We start from the raw sequence: 14407 nt of genomic DNA on the forward strand, positions 1-14407 counted from the left end.
ACCGAGAAGGTGCTGACAGGTGACAGGGCGAGGGCAGGGATCACATGGCTCGACAAATAAAAATTGTATGTATCTAAGGTGTACAATGTGATTTCATATGCGTATATATTGTGAAATGATTACGAAAATCAAGCTAATTAACACATCCATCACCTCCCTTGGTTACCGTTTTGGGGTGTAATCTCTTAGCAAATTTCAAGCATAACAATACAGTATTATTAACTATACTTACCGTGCTGTGCATTAGATCCCTAGAACTTATTCATTTACAACCGGAGGTTTGTACCCTTTGGCCGATGTTTCCCCATTTGCCCCAGCCCCCAGCCCCGGTAACCACCACTCTGCTCCTCTGAATGTGACCTTTCCAGATTTCACAGATAAGTGAGATCACACAGTCTTTCTGTGTTCCTGACACATTCTGTATATATTTGTGTATATTCTAACAGATACACACAAATGTAGCTTATTCTTTTTTTTTTTTTTTTTAATTTTTTTTTTCAACGTTTTTTTTTTATTTATTTTTGGCACAGAGAGAGACAGAGCATGAACGGGGGAGGGGCAGAGAGAGAGGGAGACACAGAATCGGAAACAGGCTCCAGGCTCTGAGCCATCAGCCCAGAGCCTGACGCGGGGCTCGAACTCACGGACCGCGAGATCGTGACCTGGCTGAAGTCGGACGCTTAGCCGACTGCGCCACCCAGGCGCCCCAACAAATGTAGCTTATTCTAATGTCACTTCAAATCGGTGGGGAATGAAAAGATTATTCAGTAGACATCACTGAAAGAAGTTAGCTAATATATTTGTACAGACATATCTCTGTACTATCATTCATAAAAATGTTTTTAAAACCCTAAACGATAAGCATATTGGAAGAAAATATAGAATGTGTTTACAACCTTGGAATACGGAAACAATGCAAATATCGTAAAGATTAAAAACATAAATGTAAAAGCTATTCAAAGGCAGTTTTATTTTTTTTGAATTTGTCCTATAGTTTGCTTACAAAGAAGAATCTCGGGGGAACGATTCTGAGTCATACATTCAGCTAGATAATAACCCTGGGTAAGAGAGAGAGAGAAAGAGAGCCTATGTGTGTTTGAAGAGAGTTTCGGGCATGAGAGCAGCGGGGACCAGGTGTGGAGTCAGGAGCCGTCAGCCATACAGTGGAATCAGTCTTCCTTTCTGGCTGCATCCCGGAAGGAAGGTGGAGATACAGATGAAAAGCTGAGCGTCACGCGGACGCGGAGCTCGTGACCGGAGAATCATACAGAACACGCCCTGACCCCACCGCTGACCGTTCCTGTTCAGCCTTCCGAGCGACCTCCCTCGGCCGCCTCCTTAGCTTTCTGTTCTAGCCCGGTCTCCCGGGCCCTCTACCAACGCGGGCCTTTGCCTGGGCGGTTTGTCAGCCCGGGAGCCCCACCCTCTTCCTTCTTTTGACAACTTCCCTCTGCCTACGAGCCCCACTAGTCCTGGCTGGGTTACAGCTGCCTCGCCCCCTCCAGAAAGAATGACTCACCCTTTGGCCCTTGGATCTGCCCTTTTCAATGCACTTATCACACTCACAGTGATTGTCTGTTTACTATCTCTCGCCCCATTAGATTGAACTCCCTGGGGCCATGCGTTGTGGCTCACACGCATCTGCTACCCCATCCCTCTTCAGGTCGGACACCGTGGGTGCTGAACAAAGTCCTGAGTGAACAGGCTGGTCTCCTGGTTTCTGTTCATTCCTGTCCTCAAGTTGTCCTTCGTACGGGCCTGATTTTCATCTGAAAGCAAAATTTGGATTATGTCACCCCAATTCAAAATCCTTTCCTGGCTGACGTTCACCACGGAGGCTCGATTGTTGGCATTCAAGGCCTTGCACGCGGACCGCGGAGGCTGTTAGGACAATTAGAGAAAGGGGAGAGTCACAGTCAGGGTCAGGATTAGGCCAGCTGACCTTAAGGAAACGGAGAGCCCCGTGTAGCACATAATTTCCCACCTCCCTTCTCCAAACATGCATTCAGCCCCATAGTCGGGACCTGCATGAGGCCTGATTAAGGACTTTGGCACTCTTTATTAAGTGGTTATGCCCCTGTGCTGGTCCAAAAAAGACCTGGGCCTTGTTTACTTGTCTGTCCATCCCGGCCACTGTCTGACTCAAGTGGTGTGCTGGTGAATGTTTAACGACCAGCTCTGGGGGAGTCAGCTGGGGGTGCAGTGAGAATTAATAAAAGGAAACCTCCTTTAAATGGAGCCGGGAGGCCAGCAGGGGGCAGTCTCAGCCCGGTCACGGGTGAATAGCGGACCCAAAAGGGAGACTCACACCTCGCAGGTGGATGCTAATTTACTCCCCTACCACGAAGGTTCTCTCCTCCCCTGGCAACAGCCCAGCCAATGAGAGCATGTCACAGCCCGGCCTTGGAGGGTCTGTCACAGCCTAGCCAATGAGAAGATTCCATAGTTAGAATGCTCCAAGGGCCTTTTAGTTTACAACAGCCCTCCCCACCTCCCCCTTTCTTCCTTTGTTCCCTGACTCGCCTGTGCCTTAACCTTCCCGGGCTGAGGTCGTTGAATGTGGAGTTGGGAGTAAATGTACCAAGCACATCGCCCCGACGTGACAGACACAGAAATCTCAAGTATATGGATAATAGTAAAAAGTAACAAAATTATTAGTAAGGGATACATTTTTATTTGCTACCTTTGTTTTTAATGCGATCTATTTCGGGGCGCCTGAGCGACTCAGTGGGTTAAGCGCCTGCCTTCAGCTCAGGTCATGATCTCAGTTTGTGGGTTCGAGCCCCGCGTCGGGCTCTGCGCTGACAGCTCAGAGCCTGGAGCCTGCCTTGGATTCCGTGTCTCCCTCTCTCTCTGCCCCCCTCCCGCTTGCGCTGTCTCAGAAATAAATGAACCTTAAAACTTTTTTTTTTAATGTGATCTATTTAACGGTAAGTTTACAGAATTCAGTTTTTAAGAATGACTTTTGAAGATCGTGAACATCTGACCATCAGCTTGCAAACTTCTGAAAATGCAACCAGGGGCTCCAGCGACTCCGGACAAGCCCGTGCCAGCACACCATCGCCCCCCCCCCCCCCCCCCTTTGATGGTTCGCATTCGGCCTCTTGCGCGGAGCATCTAAGAGCCGGGAGACTCCGGGCCGAACGGAGGCACGGGGCTCGCCGGGGCGGCAGGCGCACCGCCGGGCTCCGCTCCCTCACCACGGCCGCGGGGCGGACGCCTCGGCTCCGAGCCCCGGGGGCGCTTTCCCTTCCGCTCAGCGCGGGTCCGGGTCCAGCCGCGCACCCGGCAGCCCCTGCGGCCGGAAGTCGGCCGGCTGCCTTCCCGGCTGCCCCCGCGCGGCGGCCGCACTTCCGCCGCCTGGGCGTCCCGCGCGCGCCTGGTTGGTTTGAAGGGAAGCGTTTATTAGTCACCGCGCCGGGCTGCTTGTCTTTTCCCGGGTTCCGAGTCCGGCCGGATCAGTGCGGAGGGACGAGGGGCAGGAGCTTCCTCGTGAGTCACCCTGAGGCAGCAGCGCCCGGGAGATCGGGCGTCCGTACGGGGGCGGACCAGGGCCAAGCCCGGCCGGCGGGGAAGCTGGAGGCCTGGGGGCGGCAGCTTCTGCTCCCGGGGCGCAGGCCTGTGTGCGTGGCCTTGGGCAAGACATTTCGCCCTTCTGGTGCAGCACACTCTGCCGCACACGCTGCCCTTGCCCCCCTGGCCCCGAACCCTTGCTCGGGGGCCCGCAGTGCCCCCCGCTCCGGCGACGTTTAGGGCAGCGCTGCCCGCCAGCCTGACCGGACGCGGCCCTCCCGAGTCAAACGCTGGCTCCCTGAAAATACCGTCGAAACAGCCTGTAGCTAAGACAAAACTGAGTCCGATGCTTCCTTCTCTTGTTCGGGGAGAGCACTGTCTGAAAGGGTAGTTAGTCGAGAGGAGGTGGAGGGGCAGAGTTGGGGTGTTGAGGTTTGGGGCCAGGCTGAAGGGGGGCTTTTTGATGCAAGATTTTTTAATTAGGGTTGGGTAAGGATCGGGTCACATAGCTCAGGATTTGTGGTCCCGGTGACGTGAGGATTTCATGAGCCTTGGAGCTTCAGCTGTGGCTTAATGCTACCTGTCGAAAGTTGGGGCGGTTTTCAGTTGATTTTTGTGAGGCCGGAGAGTAAGGTTATTGACACCTTTTGTTTTCCTGGGCAGGTGTTTCCTGACATCATACAATAATACAGTCAGGTTGTTTTGCCTCAGCCAGTATGAGTCACAGCCTTCTGTTGTTTGCACTCACAGAAACCCTGTATGTGGTTTGGTTGTGTGTAAAATGGGGATCATATGGCAGGGGGATGGGGAGGAGCTGGGCACGCCCTGAGAAAACCAGGGTCTCAGCCTCTGGTAGCCCAGCAGGGCTTATAAAAACGTCTGAGTCCTGAAAAACAATCCTTATCTCAAATAGGAAAAGGGAGCTCCAAATTGAAACGAATAGGTGGTTATTTATATATATATATCAATAAACAATAGACTAGATTTATTATTAATACCTTATTACTGTCCACCAGCCAACTGCTACTCAAAGCACATAGTTAGGCGTGGTTGCATTTACCCTGTAGAGAGATGTGCACGTTCATATGATTTGTGCCGTGTGGTCAGGGGTTCAAAGCTAAGAATGCTCCGGGCTTCTCAAGGTGTTAAAACATCCCTGGGGCATTTGGCTCCTGGTCTTGGTACGTCCCTGCTCCGGTCTGTGAGCTGATTTCCTCATCTGTACGGTGGGGAAGACTGTGCTTTGGGCAGAATAAGGAGGAAGTGAGGCCATATGTTAGCCAGCAGTTGTCGGAACTGAAGTCCACAGGATTCTAGAGCAGTGTTCGCCCTCACCGGCATGGGCTGCCCTGCACTTTGTGGGTCTAGAACAGACTGAGGGCCCATAGTAAGCAAGCTGGGAAGGAATGGGAGTGTCAACCAGTTTGGAAGAAAGCAGGAGAATGGAGGTGATATTAACCATTCTCCCAGCTCAACCTGGTTCCATCCATTTCCTGCACTGCTCCCCACCCCACCCACCAGGACAGGTGCAGGGACGACATTAAACATGTTTAACAACCAGTTTGAAACCATGAAAACAGGCTTGCGGGAGAGGCTGGGAGCCCCCCACCCCCGTCTCAACAGGTATTAATGTTTTTAATTGCTAGAGTTTGTGGGGGTGGGTGGGGGGCTATGGGAGCAGGGTATTTAGGGAAGTCCCTGTTTAACCTGTAGTTGACATTCAGTTCGGGCCCTATCAGGGCCTCCCGGCTAAAAATGTGCCTGCGTAGGGAAGTGGGGGTCCCAGGTGTGGGGCAGGCGGAGGCGGGGGCCTGGGTAGGGGGCAGATCCTGATCAGGTGAGCCTTCTGTGGTCACCAGAGCAGTGGGGTCTCCTGGTGAGAGCTGGGCTCTACCAGGGAAGCTTCGGCTTCCTGGGGCTCCTGGGCGTTTGAGGGGCGCCCTCGCTGAACTTTGCTAGGTTTGCATGTCCGCCCATCTTAGACTTGGGGAACTCTTTCCCCTTTCCTGTTCCTAGCTGACACATTTCCTGTCCTCTCTCCACACCGGTGCTCCGTCTTTCACAACACCTTGCTGGTGAACTCAGCTTTGACACCCGTCCTTAGCAGCTGGAGGATTAGTTCTGCCCTTAAGGGCAAGAAAGACTGGGCCTTCCAACCCTGCCGATTCGAGGGAAAACATTTGTGTTCTATTTCTTCATGATAAAGAACAGAAAAAAAGAATCACTACACAGCTCTAGAAAAGCCTTTAGAAAAGAGAGGAGTTCGACAGTGCATGTCAGATAAGTTTATAAGCTAGTGATTTTCCTACTGAGAATGCGACTTGAGTGAGAAGGAAAGCTGGTGAGAGCAGATAAAAAAGGGCCAGCCAGATGTCCAAGGCCAGATACTCCCCTTGCTTGCTTTTGGCTTCTGTAATCTTGCTTGCCCCCACATCAGCCAGCAGCCAGGAACCGGAAGACTGATTGTACTAGTCCCACCCAACCCGGAAACACTTAGGTATAAAGGGTCAGTAAAACCCGAGCCGGGTGCTCAGCTTTGGGAGGTGACTCCGCTGGGACGGCACCGGTGCGAAATAGTCTTTTTTTAATTCCCTGAGTGTGTGTCGCTTGTCCTTTGCTGGACTCTTTGCTGTAATATTTTTGGTGCGTTGGCCAGGAAGCCGACAGCCGTGCTGGCCCCTTGAGTCACCACTGTGGGAGGCCACGGAGAGCCCACTCATCGCGGGGCCCTGTGACAAAGGAAGGTACGCCACCACCTTGACCGCGACCCTCACCAGGCCCGACAGTAGTCGGCCGCCGCTGTTTTCAGACTGACTCTAGGGGAGTCAGAAAATTCTGCCAGGACGGGACATCGGATCGGGTGAGTGTCCCCGGGGACCCAGCACCGAGTTCAGGCCCGCCCTAGGACAGGGAAGTCCCAGGTGGAAGTCTGTAGTCTGTCTGAATGTGTGTGTGAGTGCTACACGGTCTCGGCCACGGAGCCTGAGTGGGTCCTACCCTGTGATTCCTTGACAGCCTCATAACGGCTCAAGGCAGAATCAGGTCCGCCGAGGCCTGATCTGAGTCGGGTTTATACTGACCTGCCAACGTTAAGAGGCGTCTGAGTACCTGCGAGGAGAGCGGCCAGGTGGACGAAGCGACCTCTTCCCTCGTGTTTGTCCTGCGACACCGCACATTGGGAGGGACCCATCTGGGATACCAGGATGGGGGGGGGGGTTCCTCAAAACCAACTGTTCTGGAATGTGTGATAAGAATTTTAAAAAGGGATTTTCAGGTGACTGTGGGGTCAAATTGACCCCCGGGAAATTACGAACCCTCTCTGAATTAGAATGGCCTGCATTTGGTGTAGGCTGGCCCCCTGAGGGCACCCTAGATGTCCCCCCAGTCTGAGCTGTTTATAAAGTAGTTTCTTGAGACCCCAGCCACCTGGATCAATTCCCATACATCCATCAGTGGCTGGAAATAGCCCAAGTCAAGCCTCCTTGGGTTCAGTAAAGGACAGCGTAGGGTCTTAGTGGCACGGGCTGAGAAGACCTCACGACAGAAAAAAACGCCCCCGTCCTTGAAGAAAATTTAGACATCCTTCCTTTTCTGCCACCATAGGCCCCCAGAGTCCCATCAGTCGAGGGAGGGGAACCTCGCCTGGCTGACAGTCCACTCCCATCGGTCTCACCCCCGCCAGCAGTCAGTCCGCCCCCACCGGGGACACCTGAACCAGTAGGAGGGTGCCGTAGGTCCACGGCTCAAGGTCTAAGGCCCCAGTGGCAATGTAGATGCCATTGCAGGAGACGGGTCTACAGGGAATAGGCCCCGATGGGACCCTTTCTACTACCAATGGTTCTCCACTACTGACCTCCTCACCGGGAGACACCACACTCGCCCAACTCTGAGAGGCCGCAGGCGATGATCTTCTAGAGTCCATATTCCAGTCTCAGCGCCCTGCCTGGGTCAACTGTAAGCAGCTTCTGCGTCCCCTTTTCAACCAGAAGAGCACCAGCGAATTGTCACCAAAGCCAGAAGATGGCTCCCGACTCAAGCACCAGATGGACAACTAGACGTTGAGGCCTAGGCACGGGAGGCTGTGCCCGAAGAGGAACACAGAAGTGGGAAGGGCCAGACTAGAAAGATACCGACTAGCCTTCCTCCAAGGGGTAAAAGCAGGGGCCAAACAGCCTACCAACATGGCAAAAGTATCTGAGGTGTGTCAAAAGCCAGAAGAGGGTCCGGCTGACTTCTGTGAAAATTATGTGAAGCCTTCAGAGTTTATACTCCATCGACCCAGAAGCCCTCAAAAACCAGCACATGGTCACTCCTGCCTTTGTGGGATAGCCCCATAGTGACATTAGACAGAAGCTCCAAAAATTGGAAGGATTTGGTGGAAAGAACGCCACCGAACTATTGGAAATCGCCAACAAGGTTTTTGTAAATTGGGGCCAAGCTGCCAGAAAGGAGGCGGACAGCAGAGTGAAACAAAAGGCAGCTCTCCTGGCCGCGGCCTTGGGGCGACCACCCTCTGTGGAAGGGCACGGAAACCACAAGGGGCTCAAGAACAAAAAAGAAGGGCGCCACTGGGATGGGGTCAACGTGTCTACTGCAAGGAATGTGGACCCTGGAAAAATGAATGGCCCAGCCGCCAAAAAGGGAAACCAAAAGCTTCTACTCCACCGAGATGCTACCAACCAGAACCACCCGAGGCCAACCTGATCGGTATCCAGCTGGGCCCCCATGAGCCCATGGTCAAAATGAAGGTGGGGGGCCAGACAGTAGACTTCATGGTCGACACAGGGGCCGAACACTCTGCGGGGACACACAGGGTGGCACCTCTGTCGGGTCGAGAAGTCACCATCGTAGGAGCCACTGGGATGCAAACCTGAAGGCCATTTTGCCGTCCCTGACAGTGACCTGGGAGGTCACCAAGCAGTTCACGAATTCCTGTATCTACCTGACTGCCCACTGTCACTGTTAGGTAGAGACCTCCTGGCCAAGATGGGCGCACAAATAGCCTTCACCTTGGATGCACGGACACAACAGCACCTAAATGAAAAGGCCCAACCCATGGTTTTGTCCCTGATGATTCCACGGGAAGAGGAATGGAGATTATATACTTCCCCTCCCGGTGAGCCAACTGTGGCCCCCAAGCTAGAAGCTGAATTCCCTTCAGTTTGGGCAGAAGGAACCCCCCTCTCATCTGCAAAAAAACCACCCTCCCCAATATTAATTGACCTAAAGCCTGGGGCCCAGCCTGTCAAAATATGCCCATACGTGATCTCATGGGAGGCACGCCTGGGGATCCAGACACTCTTGGACAGGCTACTCAAATGGGGACTGGTGAAACGATGCCAGTCCCCGTGGAATACGCCCCTGCTGCCCGTGAAAAAGCCTGGGACAGATGATCACCGTCCTGTGCAGGACCTAAGAGCCGTAAATGGAGCAGTCGTCAGGCTGCGTTCAGCATTGCCCAACCCATATGCTCTGCTAGGACTCATACCCTCTGAGGCAGGATGTTTCACGTGTCTAGATTTAAAGGACACCTTCTTCTGTCTCCAGCTAGCACCTAATAGCCAACCCCTATTTGCCTTTGGATGGGAAAACCCTACCACAGGAGCAAACGAACAATTCACTTGGACTAGACTGCTGCAGGGATTAAAAAACCCACCAGCCTTATTCAGTGGGGCACTGGCATCTGACTTAGCCAGGTTTCTGGGACGGGACCTAGGATGTGTCCTCCTCCAGTACGTGGACAATCTCCTGCCAGCCAGTCCCAGGCGGACCCAGTGCTGAGAGGGAACCAGGGCCCCACTCAGGCCGCTAGCAGAGGTGGGATACCGGGTGTCAAAGAAAAAGGCACAGATTTGCCCGTAGGAAGTTAAATATTTGGGCTTCAGAATTACTCAAGGCAAATGGATGCTGCGAGCCGAAAGGAAACAGGCAGTCTGTGCCATTCTGGTTCCCACTCCTCGCTAGCAGGTCCAAGAGTTCCTGGGAGCAGTAAGATTCTGTCGGATATGGATCCCAGGGTTCTCGGAGTTGGCCGGACCTCTCTATGAGGCACCAAAGGGGGAAGAAAGGGCACCCCTTTTCTGGGGCCCTCATCAAGAAAAGGCATTTCAAAACCATAAAAACAAAACTCGCAGAGGCCCCGGCCCTGGGACTTCCAGATGTATCACGAGATTTCAGTCTGTTCGTACGTGAAAGCAGTGGGGTGGCCCTGGGGGTTCTCACCCGGGAATCTGGAGCTTGACCAAGACCAGTGGCATATCTTTCAAAGCAGATTAACTCAGCTGTGGGAGGACGGCCACCCTGTCTGAGGGCCCTGGCAGCCACCGCACTTGTGATCAAGGAAGCAGGCACACTCGTGTTGGGGCAAGACCTAAGCTCTGAGGTTCCCCGTGCTATTATTACCGTGATAGATGCCGGAGGGCAACACTGGCTAACACGTGCTCGGATGACAGTATCAGGGACCGCTGTGTGGTCCCACGAATCAGATCGGAAGCCGTAGAAACTAAACCCTGCCACTTTCTTGCCTGCAGCGGCAGGGCCCCCAGAGCATGATTGTCTAGGGGTCCTTGACGGAGTCTTTTCCAGCCGACCTGACCTGTCAGACAGAGCCTTACAAAATCCTAATCTCACCCTGTACACTGACGGCAGCAGTTTCGTGGACGCCGGTTACGCAGGAGTCTCTGATTTCGAGGTCACAGAAGCAGAGGCCCTTCCACAAGGACGACCAGCTCAAAGAGCAGAACCGTGGGCCCTAATGAGAGCACTAGAATTCAGGAAGGACAGACAGGCCAACAGACACGCTGACTTGTGCCATGCCCTTGCCACTCTACCTGCACGTGGGGCCCTACACAAGGAGAACGGACTTTTGACCACAGGAGGAAAAGAAAGAAAAAATTGGGAAGAAATCCTAAAACTACTGAGGGCAGTCTGGGAACCGAGGGAGGTAGCAGTCATCCACTGCAGGGGACGCCAAAGGGGAAAGGACTCCGTGTCGGAAGGTAACTGACGGGCAGACGCCACAGCTAAACAAGCAGCGGGAGAATGAACGGCACCCTCGAAAATCACGCTGGCCCCGGAGCTGCCGGCTTCCCCAAGGTACACGATCCAAGAGACAGAATGGGCACAGCGGGAAACAGGAGGCCAGACGGAAGGGTGGTGGGTACTTGGGGACCAAAGAGTCTGTGTACTGGAGCCGCTAGCCCGCCAGGTGGTTCCCCAGCAGCCTGAGCTCCCCCACCTGGGAAGAACCGCCCTTGAAACCTTATCGGGCTGTTACTATGTAATCGCTCGGCTCCCGTCCTTCTGTGCCTCGGTCTCTCAACGCTGCCTCCTCTGTGCTCAAAATAACACCAGACGGAGCCCCACTGGACCCGTGGGAATCCATTGCTGCGGTCAGGCACCCTTCAAAGATTTGGAGGTAGGCTTTACCGAAATGAGAACCGGCGGAGGATACGAATTTCTTCTATTCGTCTGCACGTTTCCGGGCTGGGCGGAGGCCTACCCCACACGCACCGAAAAGGCAAGAGTAGTCACCAAGGCCTTGCTAAGGGATATCATCCCCAGACGTGGAATGCCGTGAACCATGGGCTCAGACAGCGGCCCGGCTTTTGTGGCCGAGGTGATGCCTAACGTATCCCTGGGCATCCGATAGAACTTACACGCAGCCTACCAGCCCGAGTTCAGAGAAAGCGGAACGTATGGAACCGGACCCTTAAATCAGCCATGGCGAAACTGCGTCAGGAAACTAATTTGCCAGACATACGACCTCTATCTAGCAATTCTCCAAATACGCTGTACACCCCGGGCAAAAAATCGGATCCTCCCCATTCGATATCCTCTCTGGAAGATCCCCTCCACTAGTCAAATTCAAGGGGGACCTGACAGAACTCGGGAAACAAGAATTAGGGAAAACTATTTGGGATACATACATGGTGACGGACAGGACACCTATTTCCCGTGGAATAGCTGTACATCCCACAAACCTGGGGATCCGGTTTGGAGTAAAGATAAGAAAAGGAAACCACTCAAACCTACCTGGAAGGAACCCTATTTCGTTGTGCTAACCACGCCCGCGGCCCTCAAGGTCGCAGGACTAACCGCCTGGATCCACCAGTCTCGAGTAAAGGCGGCCCGCCCGTCGCCTGACAACCACTTGGAATGGAAAGGAACTTCGGGAGCCAGAACAGTCCTCTACAGACCACCCTTAAGAGCACAGCGCCGATAAGCGGCCTGCAGCCAACCCCTGAGGGCTCTGGGTAAGCAGAAGCTTGAGGAAATCACCAAGCGACTTCAGTGACCTACAGCACGTCGTTCTCGAATTTACCTGTCATCCCCTGCCAGTTTCTTTTGCCATACGTGTCGCCATGCTCTCTGCTTAGGGCTGACCCAAGTTACTCCACAGACGGGCGCCTCGGTCACTGACTCCCGTTAGCCTCCCTCTGCTCACTAGTGTCAGGATGGCTCGTTCTCCTTAGGTGTGCACGATCTGAGTTGCGATTGATGTCCTCTGCACGTTGTTCTCTGCCTTTAGAACCGTCTCCCAGCCCAGGAAGGGCTGGCCCTGTCTCCCGTCCCCGTGGCGCATATCCCTGTTCCTAACCTGCTCAGAAAGCGTCTGCTCGCTCCCGCCATGCAGATGTGCGACCTGTCACTCCCCGCCTGTCCCCCAAGGCCCGAAGAGCCACTCTGTGCTCCCCACCACCGGACCCCATCTGTCGTCATGAGGGCCAAACTTCTGTAACAGACGCACGGGGTTGCACTGCCTGCTACCCCGCTCGGCCTCCTACAGAGGCCACTCCTCCCCCTGTGCCCTTCCCGACTCCTGCCCCAACGCTCCGGTCCACAGAGGTCAGACGACACTACCACGTGTCCCTGTGCCACCGTGTACCCCCACGTGCCGGACAGATGTTATACCAGGAGGGTCACTCCCTGTACCAGAAGCGGGAAAACTTACTGGACGGGAAGAATGAAAATGAAACGTTACTGGGGGCTGCCCGATCCGACCTGCCCTGATGTTCCCCGTGCCTGTCGGGTCGTCCTCCGCGGGGACGTGAATCAGGTAGACCGCTTGCCTTAGGTCCCCGTCTGGACCAGAGGTTAAACGCAGCTCATCGCCTCCTCGGTGCTACCAATCCTGCCGGCTCTGCTTATCCGCGGGACCCACCCGTTAGGCAGCTAGTCCGATAACACAGGCCCCTGTAAATGTTACCCTGCTACCAAAAGACCCGGAGCCCTGCACGGGGAGACCTGTACCAACTGGAGTCGAACTGCCCCCAGTGGCTCCCAGTTGCCTGACAGACAAGAGGGGAACAGAGCCATTTGGCATTCTGACCATCGGCCAGTGCAACCAAAGTCTTGACAGTCAGGAGCTCAGTCATCTTCCTACGAGCCAAGCCTGGTGTCGACCCCTCCCAGGGCTTCTCTTTATCTGTGGGACGGACGCCTCCCTATGTCTGCCGGCTGACTGGACGGGCACTGTACCCTGGCCTTCCTCCTCGTAAGATAAACGTTGTTCCCAACATCGGTCTCTTAGAGTACCCGTGGCAGCATATACTCGCTCAAAAAGAGCCACTCAAGTCATCCCCCTGCTGATTGCCTTAGGGATGCGGCAGGGGTGGGCACCGGAGTAGGAGGAACCGTGTCCTCACCCACTTACTGCCATGAATTGTCCAGGGACCCGACAGACGGCACAGAACGGGTTATCGAACCTCTGGTGGTGTCACAAGCCCAAGTAGACTCCCTAGCAGCGGTAGTCTTACGGAACAGAAGAGGGCTGGGCCTCCCACTGCTGAAAGGGGAGGGCCGTGTCTCTTCCTGAACAAAGACTGCTGCTTCTGTGCCAGCCAATCAGGGACAGTCGGAGGTATGGTCCACAGGTTAAGGGAGCGAATCGCCAAACGAGGCAGGAACGGTTCCTCCTGGAACGGTCGGAGGAACATGTAGAATTGGGCATCCTGGCTCCTCCCTTAGCTGGTCCTCTCCTGGTGCTTGTCACAGCCCTCCTGTTTGGTCCTTGTGTTCTGACTACGCTAACCAGGTTGGTTTCCTCCCGCCTGGAAGCTGTAACACTCCAGATGATGCTCCAGATGGAGCGTTCTAGTGTCGCTACTCCCCTTTGGATGGCGAAGAACCCTGGCGGTCACTTTCCTCCCCTCGACATCCGTGTCCAGCAGGAAGAAGCCAGAACGGCCTTTGCCCCTCCCTCCGTGGCAGCAAAGGGCCCCCTGGCCCCCACAAACGGATTTTCTCTAAGTCTGCTACAGCAGCTTGAGAATCAAGAGCGGGGAATGAGAAGGAAAATGGGTGAGAGCAGATAAAAAAGGGCCAGCCAGGTGTCCGAGGCCGGGTTCTCCCCCTGTATGCTTGTGGCTTCTGTAATCTTGCCCCTTATGGCAGCCAGCAGCCAGGAACCAGAAGCTTGACTGTCCTAGTCCCGCCCAACCCGGAAGCACATATGTTTAAAGGGTCAGTAAAACCCGAGTCCGGGTGCTCAGCCTTTGGAGGTGACTCCGCTGGGCCAGCACCAGTGCGAAATAAACAGTCTTTTCTGTCCCCGAGTGTGTATCGCTGGTCTCTTCCTGGGCGCCGAGTTCTTGCTGCAACGTGAGGAACAGATGAGAGATGTTTCTTAAGGATTTGTGAACAAGGTGGTTGACGGAAGCATCATATGCAACAGTAAAAAGAATGAATATCCGGTATCAGAGGACAGGCCTTGGGTCACTTACACAATGGACTGTTATATCGTATTAGTAATCATATTATGGATGAATAGTTTACGGACATGGGCGATACCAAAATGTGTTACATTTAATAAGCGGATTGGGGCACCTGGGTGGCTCAGTCGGTTGAGCATCCGACTCTTCATTTTGGCTCAGATCGTGATCCCAGGGTCGGG

The 14407-nt window shown here is 54.1% G+C and overlaps 1 protein-coding gene and 1 long non-coding RNA gene across 2 annotated transcripts in view; one reads left to right on the forward strand and one right to left on the reverse strand.

Moving 5' to 3' along the window:
- Positions 1 to 946: 946 nt before the first annotated feature.
- On the reverse strand, positions 947 to 3276 carry LOC125927201 (uncharacterized). The gene is made up of 2 exons (XR_007459267.1): positions 2309 to 3276; positions 947 to 1881 (listed from the first exon to the last, which is right to left on the reverse strand). It is a non-coding gene; the product is annotated as an uncharacterized LOC125927201 (long non-coding RNA).
- A 68-nt stretch (positions 3277 to 3344) lies between these two features.
- PRSS22 (serine protease 22) overlaps positions 3345 to 14407 on the forward strand; it is a 23732-nt gene continuing 12669 nt past the window's right edge. The window contains exon 1 of the mRNA XM_049637333.1: positions 3345 to 6373. The gene's annotated coding sequence lies outside the window, so the exon portion shown is untranslated. The remainder of the gene's footprint in view (positions 6374 to 14407) is intronic.

This window comes from Panthera uncia, chromosome E1, assembly GCF_023721935.1.
Source record: "Panthera uncia isolate 11264 chromosome E1, Puncia_PCG_1.0, whole genome shotgun sequence".
NCBI lineage: Eukaryota > Metazoa > Chordata > Mammalia > Carnivora > Felidae > Panthera > Panthera uncia.